Genomic DNA, 16243 nt, shown 5'->3' on the forward strand with positions numbered 1-16243 from the left:
AGCTGTTCTCCAGAATATCGTTCCATGAGGGCCACTGAAGATTCATGTAGCTGAGGAGTCTGTCCCTTTCATTGAGGAAGAATGAAAAGTACAACATTAGATTTAAAAGTTATGTACTCACCATAACTAGGCGTCTGTGTTGTCCATTTTCATTCTTCCTCATCTTTCCCCAGATCCATCCCCCTTCCAAAAATCTAATGGTGGAACCTGTTGGATTTCTTATTGGAAATTCTTTTAATTATTTTATGAGGATTTTATTGCAACAAACTCAATCTGAGGTATTGAGAATGGACTAGGGCATTATGGGTTGGTAGGTGAGGAGCTCGACTGCTGGATCCAAATTCAAAAGTATGCGGCGGAGTCTGATAGAAGATCAGATCCATTGTTAGCATTAAGATAATTATCTGTTACTGTTGCTTCAGTTTGATTTTTTTTGTCTGCATTCTTTTAGTGTTCCTGTTTTTAATTCTATGTGTAATGCTAGATTGCATTACAATTTTGTTTTCATGTTATGGTTTTATATTTGCTTACTTCTACTGCTGTGCATCCTTGGAGTTAGTCATCTAAGGGGAACATCTTTACACAGGTAATTCACAGACGTTAGCTCTAACAGAAAAAAAAGCTTGTTAGTGGTTTATTTGTTCTGGTTGTATTATTTTCATTTACATAGGTGTGATTTTATTTCTTTCAGTTTTTGTGGTTTTCCCTGTTGATTTTAGTGGTTTGTTTATTCAGGATTTTGTTCCTTTACTATAAATCCCTCTTCCGAAATCACAAGCCACCTAATATTTGACAAAGTAATTTCCCATTATGTTCTTCTGTTTCACTTTTACATTGTCAGGTGATGCTTTGATGTTAGTTTTTGCAAATCTTATACTCCAATATACCATAACTTTATGAGTGTTTTAATGTGAAACTTTAGTTTACTCAAAAAATCAGTCTGTTAGGCAAATGTAAATGCTCAAACAGTTGTTGATATTTTCTGCATAGTTTTTATCCCATTCAGCGGAACTCTTTACATTTTTTTACTCGTTTCATGTTTTCTTACGTTTCATACAGTCAGCAGATTTGTGACAGCTGTGGCTAAATAAAAAGTTAGGCGCTTTCTGTAAATTTTGATGCATCTAGAAAAGAAAAGCAGGCCCCTCCTCATCGACTGAAGGACTGATGCTATAAGGTGTCAAACAGCTTGGCATCTGAAAACTTCCCAGGCTTGCTACAGTTTTTTTTTTTTTGCTGTCTCTTGTGGGGTGGATCTATTGTAAGTGACTGGCACCAATCTATTGGCCTGTTTTTGTGTTGGATGAACCAAAGTCCTTTTTTCTGGGAGTGGAGCATGGATCGGCTGAAGTAGGAAGCTGATTGGCACAGATGTTGTAATCTACCAATTGGCTTGTTATTGTGCAGGCTGAACTCAAGTGCTTTTTTAGAGCTGAGGGGACTTAGATCGGCTTAGGAAGGAGGAAGCCGATTGGTACAAATGTACAAATTAGTTTGCTACTGAGTAAGCCAAAGTGCTTTTTTTCCCTGAAAAGCTGAGGAGGGCATGGATTGGCTTCGGAAGTAGTAAGTTAATTGATAGAAATGTACAAATGTACCAAATGGCTTGCTACAGAGTAAGCTGAAGTCCTTTTTTGTTTGTTTTTCTCTTTTTTCTTTTTGCTTTCCACTTAAGAGCTGTGGGGTCGGTACACTACATCTGGAATGGGCACCAAAAGCAAAATGAGCCAGTTGGAGCTCTGTTAAATCTAGTTCTACGGTGAGTGCATAACTGTTTGCATCCTCTTCAACTGCAGGACAAAGTCTCAAGCTCATCTTTCTGGGTGTTCTCTCTCATGGAAACATACCTCTGATCACTGTGGTTGCAAAAGGAAGATCTAGACCAAGAGATCACATTCAGTTTATAGTGCCTTGCAGAAGTATTAAGTGAAGTCCGTGTAGCTGTAGCACAAACCTTATCCAGGACTGCAGTGCAGCAGAGGACCTGAGAGATAGCCACTCCTCTGGTTGAGTGAAGCAGGATCAAGGAGGACAAGGCCTTCCTACATTTCTTATAACAAAGCATAATACGGTTAACCATTTAGCTAAGATCACTTTAAAAATGTTATAACTAAGATATTTATAGAAGTTAGGAAAAACAAACAAACAACTGAAAATCCTTTCTAAATGATTTAGTTATGTCCAGATAAACATGAGTCATCTGTGGCCACCATAATATGTAATTAATATTATTTTCTACTGGAGTAGTTGATAAAAAAATGGAGGCAGGAAAACTAACCAATTTAGATTTGTCTCAGTGGCCTCCTTAGCCATAAAATGAAAAGATTAGTATATAAGGAAACTCTACCCATGTGAAAGATCAGGTATGGAAGAGTCATAGTTAAGGCTGTTAGCAAAAGTAATGACTACAAGAAAGAGATTCTTCCATTGGCAAACATTTCAGATCTGCAACTGAAACTGGTTCAAAAGGAGGAACAGTGAACTTTTCTAGTGTGAAGTTTATTCCCCACAGGAGATCAAGACCCTTGAACATGAGTCTTCTAAGAAAAGTACATTTTAGAAAGATCTTTTCGCACTTTAAAGATGCAACTGATAATTGATAAGGAGTTTGACCCTGACAGAAACTGAAGATAGCAAACAAATGTGCTTTAATGGAAGAATAAATAGGTCTATTCTAATACTGAAGCACTTGGGCCATATACAGATTCAGTCTTTGAATGCCCAAATGTGAAAATGTCGCCAGTTGTTCTTATGTTTTTTTTTTTTTCTAGTAATAGGTCTCTGGGCAGAATTGGACTACACTTCAAGGGTAGGAAGAGTATGTGGCATTAGTTGAAGTGGCAAAACCACATGGTTAGTTACAGGGAGTAGCAGCCCAGATGGGATTTGCCTGAGGGATAGATCAATGAAGTCTTTGAGGACCACAGATGGAAAGCATTCTTCAAGAGATGAGGTCTGATCAAGGGGAACCAAACTTACTGAGGCCAAAACAAAGCTAGGAGAATGACTTTGGACCTGCTCTGCTTGCTTTCCTGGATGAAATTCAGAGCAAGGGGAGAGTGACATCTTTAAATTATTTCTTCTCTGAGATGTTCTCCAAGAAGAAGGATGAGGGAAAAGATGTTGCTGCACATGGGTGTTGGCTGGGGAGGCATAAAGGTTACAACAACACTTCCCCCAGTAATGGAAAAGCTTCCAAGCCACTGAAGGGACTGCAATACCACTTATAATGCATCAGCAGGCAATTTCTGAGTATGTCTACTAAAGAACCGACTTACCCAATAATGGAGTTTGCAGTCGGAAAGTGTTTTCTGGCATGGCCAATTTACATACTCTCACTGCTCCTTCAATTAAGTTTGAGTTCCCCGTTATGCACAGACATACCAAACAATTGCCACATTGTCTGTGTGCTTAGCTATCACTTCCTGGGCAGGCAGTCCTGTATTACCTGAACTCTGAGGAGGACTGCCATCATCTCCAGAACACTGACATGCAAACTATCATCTGACTGTGACTGTAACACCTTGAAAGGTCTTTCTTTGGCAATGCATCCCCAATGCTATGGTGAAAGCATCCATGGTCACCAATACTAAATGAGGAAGGATTTGGAAATGATTGTCCATTGTCAGATTTTGAATATGTAGCCTCCACGTCAGATGTGTTCTGCATACTGTAGATAGTCTTACTTGATGAAGTATCAAATCTGTTAATCAGTATCACTGAACTCTCATTGTTCATTGCAACATCTTCATGTAATACCTTGCAAAGGGAGCTACATATGCTGCCAATGCTGTCAGCCCCGAGGTCGTAGCCAAATAGGTGCTGTGGTGTGCTACAACTAAAGGTTCTGAGAGACCAAGTTTTGTAGTGAAAGGATCCTCTCTTCAGGTAGATGAGCCCTGCACAAGTGTATACATTGTAGTCTATGAAAGTCAACAAGTGAGAGAACTCAAGATGGGAGTTTGCAGTGCTCACTGTGAACTCCAAGATTTGAAAATATGTTGAATAGAGACACCATAGCAATTATCAACCTGTTCAATGAGGTAGTGGCCAGGCAACAGTTAGTCAGATAGGGACATATTCTTCATCTTTTGCAGTTTCTGGTTCACCGTGGCTATGGACGTATATGTGAACATCCATAATTAGATGAGGTGAGACCAAATGGCAGAGTCCTGAATTAATAATGACTGGCTTCTACATAGAAGTGTAAGTACCTCTTGGACTGTTTAATAACAAACTTTATATGGAGGTAGGTATCCAAGAGATACAAGGAGCATATCCAGCCTCCTTCTGACAGACAGTAAAGGACTGACTGCACCATGACCATCAAAGATTTATTTTGAGATAATCTCATTTAGGCTTCTGAAATCCAGCACTGAGGTCCTTAATTATCTTGGGTAGAAAATGCAAACTGATGTGATAACCTATTTCTTTTCTGTATGGTGAGACTTATTTTGTTTGGCTCTTTTTGGAGGAGGTTTAATTGCTCCTTTCTTGCCATACTGTGAGAGCATAGAGTGGGGCAGGAGAGGGGTGTAGAAAGGGATTGTATAATTCTTGGATATTACTGCTGTTGTCCATTTGTCCTTCATGATGGCCAGCCTTTCTTGCAAGTGGATGAACAGATGACCTGTGACTGCCTCTACAGGGGAATAATCAGACAGGGTCTCAAGTGTGTTTTAGCTATCCCCAAGGGATTACAACAGCCCCCTCCCCCTGCTGTTGCTAATTATTTCTGCCTCTGACTGGGTTATTATTCTGAAAGCTTCTCAAGTATCTTTGAACCCTTCCAGACTCTTGATTCTGCTGCTTCCTAAACAAAAGCTGACACAGACTCCATTCCATCATAGAAAAAGGGGCATTGCAGAATCTGAAGATTGATACCAACAACCAAAATTATTTTATTTTCATTCCCCATGCCCCTAAGTGTGTCTTAAGATTGGATTTTAAAAGACAAGAACTACCAAAGTTGGCATTTAAAAGGTCACTTTAATGTTGTCTGTAAAAATTGCCAACTGGAGCCAGATGTGATATCTTAAGGCAAAGCTGGTACATGCTGCCTGGGATGAACTCTTAGCAGAGTTGTAAGTTAGACCAATGGTGAGATTTAAGTGAGAAGATATGGTCGCCAACTGTAACTGTGACTGAAGTATCTGTTTTAGCTACCCTTCTGGACATCTTTCTTTCTAGCATATTATGGTATGTAACAAAACAAGATAATTCATGACTCTGTAAAAGAGAAGGTGGAGAATATATACATATCCTTCTGGATATGTCCATCACCCTGGACTCCATATTAGGAGATGGAAAGCAGAGTGGGCTCTGTGGATTCAGAGCTTATTAAGGGTAGCCATACCCACAAAAGAATCATGTTTTGAAGTCTCTGCCAAGCAAGTCTAGTCCTTAGAAATATCTTGTCTGGCCTCCTCAGGAGGTGAATCTATATCAAGGCTATCCCATGCTGATGTTATAACAAGTTTCACAATTGTTCCTATTGGCAGGAACACCAAGACTGCTGTTTGTTGGGTCAAGAATACCTCCTGTAGGGTCTTCTGTGGAGAGGATGTCTGCTCTGTGGGACGTCCTCCTCTCTGCCTTATCATTTCTAAATCTTCCCTAAACTTGAGGTCATTAGTGGAATGACCAGAAAGCTGTACCCTCTTCATTATCAGTATCTGGGGAAGAATCCTCTACAGCAGAATCAGTGTCCACTCTCTTGCACATATGATTCCTATCAGGCCTCTGAGGTGGTAGGCAGAAAATACCACAGATTGTGATGAGACCCTGCATGAGATTCCCAGGCCTTCTGCCCTGTCATTATGCAAGATGGACAGCTAGAGGCTCAGGCAAAGAGATATCGGAAGATTGGGTCATGGCTTACATCACTGGGGTGCAGATGCTGAGGAGATCAAATGCAAGACTGTCTGCATTGTTGTGGCTGACATCTGCACCAGAGCAGTTCTCAAGAATTCCATCCCCAACATTTGCAGGTACTACTTTACCAAGACTGGCATCAAACAGCAATAGGCTCATCACTGAGCTTGAACACAAGAGACTGACAAACCCATCGAACCCCAAACCTGACATCAAAGGCCTCGATCTTGAAGTTTGGGAGGTTCACCACATCCAGGATAGCAACAGCGTAGAGAGGTTTAGCATCAAGCTCAACCCTGAGGATTCAACCACTAATATCAGGGTCAGTGGTCCCACCTCTGTCTGCAGCATCAGTGTCAAACCCTTTGACACCAGTGACAAGGTTAATATTGAAGATGTTGAATTCAATGGCTATACATGTGAGGTTGAGGCCACAGTTGATACCACTGAATCTTTTGATGCCAACATTCCACATAGTGGATTGATGCTGACCTTCTTGGAAACTGTGTAGGGGTCAAGAGATTCATTGAGGAAGACCAGAATGATTTAGCAGAAAAAGGAAAAACTGAAAAATAAGCTTTGAAAAGGTTATCGGCAGCAGACATAGTTTTCTGAGCTCTAATAAAGACTTCCACAAACTTGTCAATTTATGGAGAAGGGATAGAAAAGGACATTAAGACCTTGATCTTGCAGAGATTTGTCTAAATGCTATAAAGAGAGAATCTTCTTGATCAATTACAGAAGTCAAGCCTAGAGACCTAATGACTTTGCAAGACCTTTTTGACTCTCCTTGTGCAGATAAGGTGGGAACCACATTGGCAAGTTTGCCTGAAGGAACAACATCAACAGCTTCACTTTATTAGCTCTTTTAGGGTAGAGACATGTTGAGTCCTGCCTCTGGTTTTCAGCCTTATGTTTAACCTTGATCTTGAATTTGCATCAACAACAGGGTGTTCAGTTATTGAGGTCAGTGGAATCAGCTCCAAAGAAAATTTTGAGCTGAAATTTTACTAGGCATGGGGGGTGAGTGCTTCTTCTATTTTACAATATTTTATCATATATTTTCTATTCCTAATAGTGCTAAGAGTAAAAGGTTTACAAATTTCATATACATAATTGTTACGCTGTTCTGTCAGGCAGTACACACAGATCGGGTGTCTGTCCTTAAAAGGACTTTTATGACAAAATTTACACTTCCGAAATGCAAAATCAACATCACCAAAATGAAGCAACATAAAACATTCCTAAAATTTCAAAAACTGCAACTATGAACAAATGTAAGCAAACAGGGAAAATATTCTCATTGCCTCAAATATACTTACTGAGAAAAAGAAGGAGTCCAAAATAGTCCAAAAATATTAATAGGCAGTTAGCTAACCTGTTCCAAAGATCAGATGATGAAGGAAATTATAAAAAAAATGGAATTACTACAAAAGTACCAACAAAGATTAAAAAAATAACTGCTACAAAGATAACAAAATGTTAATCATAGCTTAAAGCTGTTTCTCAAGTCCAACAGCTTTACCGCATAGGAAAGTGATTTGAAAAGGAAGGTCTTTATACAGACCATTGTGGGTGAAAATGGAAGGAATAGTAGCGTGGGCATGTTTCAAAACTACTGATGGCATTTAGTCCTACTTTTGATGAGGGCAGACTTCCTCATACTAGATGCATCCGCTGCCTCTTCTGCTGCTGCTTTGTCAAGTCTTTACCACAGTGAAGTGTTAGTAAGGCTGTGTGGATGCCCTATGCATGAAAATATATGTGCTGAAATACACTGGAAATGGAAACATGTGACTGATCATATGATACGACAGCTTCCTCTTTAAAAGGAAAGTACTACTTTCTGTGTTAACCTTACCCAGAATTGTAGTTTCTCTATGTGATATTACCTACTTGCTATTTAATACTGTTATATCCTGGGAAATAAGGAGACCACACGGTTCTGGAGTTGTAAGGCCTTTCTTTATTAAGAGCCTCCCGGTGCGCACCCATGCTACATGTTCACAACTTCTCCATAGCCATACATACACCAGAAACAACAAGTTACCAGAGAATACAGAACCAACACTACATGTTGCTAATTCCCCATAGCGCCCCTACAGTACAATAACAACATTACTTGCCCGATACTACATTCCTCCCCTCTTAAGCGCTGAATACGCTTCCTTACATAAGAAAAAACAAGGGAGCAAGTCCAAACCAATCCATCTAGTCACTTAATTTCTAAATACCCGGCTAGTATTAAACGGTTACCCTACAATCGAGTTAGGTTGTTCTTTTAAGCTATCCATGCAATTGTAACACTGATAGTCCTTCAAGTAACTAGGTTTAACCAGTGCCCGCTTAGAACGGCGCAATGGTACCACCCTAGGTGACTCCGGTGTCACAGTTACCACCGCTGGTACCGGTGTGTCCATCCCTGGAAAAGTGGGGTCCTCGGGAACCTCTCCTTCCGAGTCCCGGCGGTCTCCCTCGGCTCCCAAGATCGGAGATCCTCCTGCCGCTGCGAGCCCTTCTCCCGAAACTAACGGTATTTCCGGGGCTTGCAGTTCCATGGAGTCCTCCTCCTGTGCACTCCGCAGAATCTGGTCCACATGTCTCCTCACCACGAAACCTCCATTCAACCTCACCTGGTACAGGGGACCCGTGCTCTTGACAATGAACCCTGGAATCCATTTAGGTCCATAACTGAAGTTTCGCGTCATCACTGCATCTCCCTCCAGGAAACTTCTCTCTCTCCGTCGTCGATCATGATGTTCTTTTTGCCTCCACTGTATCCTCTCTACCTTAGCTTGGATGTTTGGATGCACCAGATCCAATGTTGATCTTAATCTCCGTCCTTGCAACATCTCGGCAGGGGACAATCCCGTGGTAGACTGGGGTGTAATGCGGTAGTTGAATAACACCCTTGACACTTTGGCTGCCATACTTCCGTCTCCGGCCTTTTTCATCATCGCTTTAAAGGTCTGGACAGCCCTTTCAGCACAGCCATTTGAAGCCGCATGGTATGGTGCTGATGTGACGTGTACAATGCCATTTTTTTCCAGAAAACCCTGGAACTCTCCACTCATGAAACATGAAGCATTATCTGATACAATAGTCTCTGGTAATCCTTGGCTACTGAAACTCTTCCTCAGGCATTCAATGGTAGTGGTGGAAGTGGGTGTTTTGACTGGGTAGGCATCCATCCATTTAGAATGAGCATCCATTATTATCAAGAACATTGCCCCCATAAAAGGCCCTGCATAGTCTATATGAAGTCTCTGCCAAGGTCTACTCGGCCACTCCCATGGGTGTAGTGGTGCCGCCACAGGTAAGTTGCGATGTTGCTGACAGGTTTTACACTCTTTCACAGCGACTTCAATGTCGTGGTCCAACTTTGGCCACCAGAAATAACTTCGTGCTAAGGCCTTCATTCGGGTGATGCCCACATGACCCTGGTGCAGCTGTTGTAAAGTGCACGTCTTCCTGGGGGCGGAATTATCACTCGTGCCCCCCACAACACGCATCCATCTTGCACACTCAGCTCTGTTTTCCTCACCTCATAAGGCCGGAAAACTGGATCAGGTTGTTGTGTTGTCCAGCCTTGCTGGACCCACTGAAACACTCGAGCCAACACCGGGTCTTTTCGTGTCCATTCGCTCAGTTCCTTCGCTGACACCAACGTGATGTCCTCCATCATCAACACTCGGTCCTCCGTTTCCTCTCGCTGGAGAGGCCCCGGTAGCGGCAGACGGCTCAGCGCGTCCGCATTGCTATGGTGTTTCCCGGGCTTATAAACAATCTCATATTCATAAGCTCTCAATGTTACAGCCCATCTCTGAATGTGGGGAGAAACCATCTGAGGCACGGCCTTCATCTCGTTGAACAGTGACAACAAAGGCTTATGATCGGTGCACACAGTAAACTTCCTGCCATAGAGGTATTTGTGGAACCTCTTAATTCCAAAAATTACAGCCAAACCCTCTTTGTCTAGCTGGGAATAGTTTGACTCCGCTGGTGTTAAGGTTCGTGACATGAACCCAATGGGTCTTTCTTGTCCATCTGGCATACAGTGTGCCAACACGGCCCCTAACCCATAAGGTGAGGCATCACATGACAAAATTAAGTCCTTGTGACTATCGTAGTGCACCAAAACCTCTGAGGACTGCATTAGTTCCTTGGACTGCTCAAACGCTTTGTCTTGTTCCTCCTGCCACATCCACAGGGTCTCCTTCCTTAATAGTTTATGTAAAGGAGCTAACAGCATTGACAGATTTGGTAGGAATCTGTTATAATAGTTGAGTAAGCCTAAATAGGCCTTCAGCTCTGTAACATTTGTGGGTGCAGGTGCCTCTTGGATGGCTTTTACCTTGTCTGGCAGGGGGTGTAGGCCCGATGCATCCACCTTGTAACCCAGGAACTCTGCTTCCTTTGCCATGAAAGCACATTTACTCCTCTTCACCCGTAACCCAGCCTCTCGCAGTTGCCTTAGCACCTCATTCAGAGTCTCCAGATGCTCACAATTGTTCCTACCCGTCAACAGGATGTCGTCCAGATACACAGCCACCTTCGGAATTCCTGCCACCAGTCCCTCCATTATTCTCTGGAAAATAGCTGGACTAGAGGAAACACCAAAGGGTAAACGATTGACTTGGAACAGCCCTTTGTGTGTGTTAAGGGTGACATATGCCTTTGACCCTTCTTCCAGAACTACTTGTTGATATGCATGACTGAGGTCCAGTTTACTAAACTTTTCACCTCCCGACAGCTTTTCAAATACATCCTCCACCTTGGGTAATGGATACTGCTCCAGTTTCGAAACTTGGTTCACTGTTAGCTTGTAGTCACCACATATGCGTACAGTATTATCTGGCTTTAATACTGGAACAATTGGTGCCGCCCATTCCGAAAACTTCACTGGTTCAATTATACCTTGCTTGGTGAGTCGCTCCAACTCAGTCTCCACTTTCTTCTTCATTGCATATGGTACGGGTCGGGGTTTGTAAAATCTTGGCGTTGCGTTTTCTTTAACGTGTATCTTTGCTGGTGGGCCCCTCCAGGTCCCCAGTTCCTCTTTGAACACTTCTTCGTTGTTTTCCAGCACCTCTTGCAAGGCCAGCCCCTGCTGTTCTACTTTATGGAGCCGTAGACAACCCATTTCCAGCTCCTTTAGCCACGCCCGGCCTAACAGGTTTGGTCCGTTGCCTGCTACCACCATGACTGGCAACTGTTTGACTTTATCTTTATGTTTTACAGTTACTTTGGCCATCCCCAGTGTGGGAACTGTTTCACCTGTATATGTCTTCAAAGTCACTGAACAGTCCTGCAGCTCCTGAGCTTCTTTTAGCCATAACTTTCCATACTCAGCCTTGGACAGAACTGTCACACTACATCCCGTATCCACTTCAAACTGCACCATTTTACCATTTAAGTCCAACTGGGTTGTAATGGGATCGACTCTTTCCCACCTTGCCTCTTTCATGTTAAACATAGTAAACACTTCCTCTTCTTCCCTGGTGTGTTGATTTGTACCTTCACGCATGTGGTGTGCATACTGCCGTTTTATTTTCCGGTTTCGGTTTCTGTCCATCATACTGCTCTTTTCCTCCCCCTTTCTCGGCTGGTCCCTAGAGGGCGTTGATCGGCACATTTTCTTCACATGGCCCTTTTTCCCACAAGCATGACATTTTTCATTTAAGAAACGACAGTTCCGTGACAGATGTTCCCCGCCACACCTGTAACAGGCATACTGACCAGACTTCCCTTGTGATTTATGCTCCCCGACCACTTTATGCACTGGCAGTGGGGTAGCACTCCTGCTCCCCACCCCTTCGATGGTTCTTGGTTGTAAATCACGAATGTCTTTATTCGCCGTCTCGATGGCCTGTGCCAACTTCAAGGCCTTTTCAAACGACAACTCAGGCTCCGCTAACAATCTGCGTTGTATGCAGTCATCTGCAATGCCACATACGAGCCTATCTCGTAGCATTTCTGTCAGTCTGTCCCCATAATTACAGTGTTGCGCCACTTCCCTCAGCACTGCGACATACTCCGTTACCATTTCCTTGGCCATTCTAGTCCTTGAATTTAACTTGAACCTTTGGACTATGGCACTCGGCTTCGGGTTATAATGTGACTGAAGCAAGCTCGTCAACTCCGTGAACGATTTATCCCCCGGTTTATCAGGACTCAATAAGTTCCTCATCAGACTGTACGTCTTGCTGCCCACCGAGCTCAGCAACATGGCTCGCTTCCGGCCCGCATCCATTATCTGGTTTGCTTCAAAAAAATGTTCCAACACTTCACAATACTCCTCCCAGGTCTGGGTCTGACAGTCGTATGCAACCAGCGACCCCAACATGGAACCAGACATAACTCCGGCAGGCCCAGTCTCTTCGTCCGACATTAACTGCACCCCACCGTTTTCACTCGCAGCGGACTCGGAGGCATCCCATCCTCGTCGCCAATATGTTATATCCTGGGAAATAAGGAGACCACACGGTTCTGGAGTTGTAAGGCCTTTCTTTATTAAGAGCCTCCCGGTGCGCACCCATGCTACATGTTCACAACTTCTCCATAGCCATACATACACCGGAAACAACAAGTTACCAGAGAATACAGAACCAACACTACATGTTGCTAATTCCCCATAGCGCCCCTACAGTACAATAACAACATTACTTGCCCGATACTACAAATACTCAAACAGTTTTTACCACCTCTCAGTTTGTCTTTCACTTCCTCCATTTTCCCTGCCACAAGTAACGAGAGTCCCAGTATTTGCTCTCTATTCAATTTTACATTGTTTGAGAAGGAATTTGTCTCACTTTGCATGACCTAGATTAAACAATATAAATTCTGTATTTTCAGAGCTAGCTGTTTCTCACAATTTTACATCACAAGACTGTCTTACTTAGGTCCACTAATGATTATAAGCATCTAAAGTGAAACATTTTTTTCCAAAGAGTTAATTGATGGTGAAACTGAAACCTTTATATGAAGAACAGGGATGTGTTCTACTGTAATCCTACAAAAAAATACTCTCATTTTTGGCCAGTGAAATATTGTACAGTAAAAAACCTACAGGTAGCTTTTGTTTGCCTTTATTAACTATTTGAAAGAAGTCAGTCATGACAGAGCAAAGCTGACTGTGGGGGGAGGGAGGATCTGGAATTTTTAATAAAACAGATAGACACAGTTATATATAATATAACACAACATAACACAGAAGTACACTTCCCAGTTGAAAACAACCATCACTGAAAGAAAAGAGTAAAAGGATCTGCACCTAGCACAAATTTTCTTTGTAGAAGTTGAATGTTAGATGTAAGATTGCATACCACCATTTCACAGATAGCCTTAAGACTCACAGGAGTGGTGCTTCACTGTAAAAGTATTGACAGTGGTGTATTCATCTTTTGTACTAATTCATCATGCTGAACGATGATGGTTTTGGTGAAGTATTAGTATGTTAGAACTGTACTGTATATGCTCAAAAGTATTTTCCTTTTGTGACTGCCTTTAAAATAAATATAGTTTTGTCTGAAAATGATAATGACTGACGAACCACTAAGAATTATTTAACAAATAAAACCTTAGAAGAGATCATTGATTATCCTGAATCTTTACAATGTGTAGCTAAGCACAGAATGACTGCAATATGGCAGCTACAATGCCATGCCATGGTGTAGATGGATAAAGCCCTGACTGTGGCCCAGGTGACCCTGATTGCCCCTTCTGAGCCCATCTCATTTGCTCACTCAAATGAGTGCAGTGAGATCATATTCTGATTTCACGCACTCCTACTGCGTACAAAGAGAGCATCTGGTAAAGAAAAAGAAAAAAAAATGTTTAAGCTTGTTTCCTGCCTTTTCTGTAAGTGGTCTAGACTGTTTCCTGCCTTTCCTGTAAGTGGTCTAGACTGTTTGTAGGCTTCTGAGCCCCCAAGCCTTTTTGTTTTGGAGGGAAGCCTTCTAGCTTAATTTTGTTTCTTAGAACTAGCCAGTTTTCTAGTTTCAGCACTCAAATCTGTTTCTTTGAACTCTGCACTTGTTCAGAACTCATTGTAAGCACTACATAAGCTGCAAACTACTACAGCACTCAACTTTCCTCACTTGTCTAGAGGAAAGCAATTTTTAGTACTTAATAAATAAGCACCTATCCAGGCATGTCTAAGGGTCAGCACCCGGTGATTTCTCCTGTCTACCTGATGAATCTGGGCATCTTGGGGCAATGCAGCAATTGACTCATGTTCACAGACAACCCTCTCCTCCTACCACCCAACACTACAACTTGTGAGCAATGCACTTATATAGCCAAACTGGAAGCAAAGCTCTCTTCACCCAAGACTAGACAGTCAAGAGGAGAAGGTAAACACTTGCACCACACCACACTCATCACATAGTCCCTCAAAACCTACACCACCAAAACACACACATAGAAACACAAAACACACACTTACATTCATGGAGGCTGTCAATGAAAACCTGCCCAATCATCAGGGACCTCCAAAGCAGAAACGCAAGCAAACTCCACCCCCCAACACAACCCAAATGACACATAGCCCACATACTCAGTGTGCCACTCAACCACAGTCCATAAGGCATAACAACGTACCCAACACTCTAATCATAAGTGACTCTATCGTCAGGCACACTGATGTTCCACTCACCAGGCTAAACAAGGAGAAAGTTACTGTCAGCTGCCTGTCAGGTGCCAGGATCCGCCACATAATGCATGCACTCAGGTCACTCCACAACAAGTACAAATATGACACTGTAATTGTCCATGTTGGTGTGAATGACTTGAGACGTACCTCCCTGGACTACATGAAAATAGATATGGAGGAGCTCTCCAATCTTGTAGCCCAGGCAGGTATGACCCTGGCCCTGATTAGCATCCTGCCATCACCCAGAATGATGCCACAGTACAAGGACAAAATGATTGACTTCAGCAATTGGCTAAGCTTCTGGTGTCATTCTAAGAGGATCCAGTATTTGTCTGCCTGGGACGACATGATCGACAGACCATGATGCTTTGCCAGAGATGGCCTGCACCTATCGCCCTTGGGATTCTGGATACTGGCTAAGGCTCTTGCCACCCCTATAGTACCTTTTTTAGGCAAGGTTCAAATGACAAATCCACCACCATAACAGGTACAAGCAAGCAAAATCTGAGGGTAATGCTACTCAATGCTAGAAGTCTAAACCTCAAAATGCACTCACTCAAGCCACTCCTTAAAATGGGGAACATCGACATCTGTGCAGTGACAGGGACCTGGTTCAAAGCTCCAGAGAGCACCCTTGCATTACCAGGCTGTAATTCATACCACACCTTTCGGCCACCTAACCCAGAACGAAGCACTAAAGGTGGAGGCGTGTCCATATTCATTAAGGATATCCACACCTCCAGGCTAGTTGCACAGCATAATGCATCCGAGATTATCCAAGTGTAACTAACTCTGGGCAAGACCGCAATCTAAATTGTAGCTTGCTACAGACCCCCCACCATGCTCCAGGATTCCCACTTGTCATTTCTTGATACACTGGAAAGTATTAGGGTACAACCTAACACCCTAATAATGGGCAATTTCAACTACCCCACCATTAACTGGGAAAATTACTCATGTACCAACTCTTTTGCTCAATGTTTTCTTGAATTCATAAATTCCAACACCTTGGATCAACTTATTCACACCCCCACCAGGGGCAGCAATATCCTAGACCTGGTAATTACCAACATGGGCAACCGGTGTTCCACACCAGAGATCAATTCCTCGTTGGTCAGATCCGACCACAAGCCAATCACCCTAGACATCCACATCCCTGCCCCCACCCCCAGTTAGGGAAACCACCGTAAAAATACTTCTCCAAAGCCAACTTTACACTTCTTAAGACAGAAGTGGCAAACTTCATGACACCCATGCAGACAGACAATAGAGGTATGACTGCTTTATAAGCACTTACACGAGTGCATGGATCATGCTATCCCTAATAGAACCAAGATGCTATCCTCCAAAAAAAGGAAGCCAATCTGGTGGTCCTCTGCCATAAACAAACTCTACAACAGAAGAAAGAAACTGTTGCAAAAAAAAGAGTAAAATCCCATGACTGGAGGAACTCCCTGGTCAACCTCAGTAAGAAGCTGAGATCCCTCATAAACTCCTCCAAAGTTAGTTACGAAAACAAAATTGCCACTGACTCTAAAGACAACTACAAAGCATTCTATAGCTATGTCAAGAATCTCAATGGCAACACTCAGATCTGCTCTGAGTTGTAGCACAATGGCACTAAATATTGCCAACATCCTGGTAGATAGGTTTAGTGCTAACTTTACCCCCCTCTCACACCCTAGAAGGCCCATCTCTATACCGGAAGAATGCAAA

The 16243-nt window shown here is 42.8% G+C and overlaps 1 protein-coding gene across 2 annotated transcripts in view; it reads right to left on the minus strand.

Annotated features, from left to right (window-relative positions):
• The window catches only part of LOC122792925 (signal-induced proliferation-associated 1-like protein 2), a 2084855-nt gene that overhangs the window by 143331 nt on the left and 1925281 nt on the right, over positions 1-16243 (minus strand). The gene's annotated exons all lie outside the window — the stretch shown is intronic.

The sequence above is a fragment of the Protopterus annectens genome, chromosome 2.part0 (assembly GCF_019279795.1).
Source record: "Protopterus annectens isolate FY-2018-M chromosome 2.part0, PAN1.0, whole genome shotgun sequence".
Lineage (NCBI taxonomy): Eukaryota > Metazoa > Chordata > Ceratodontiformes > Protopteridae > Protopterus > Protopterus annectens.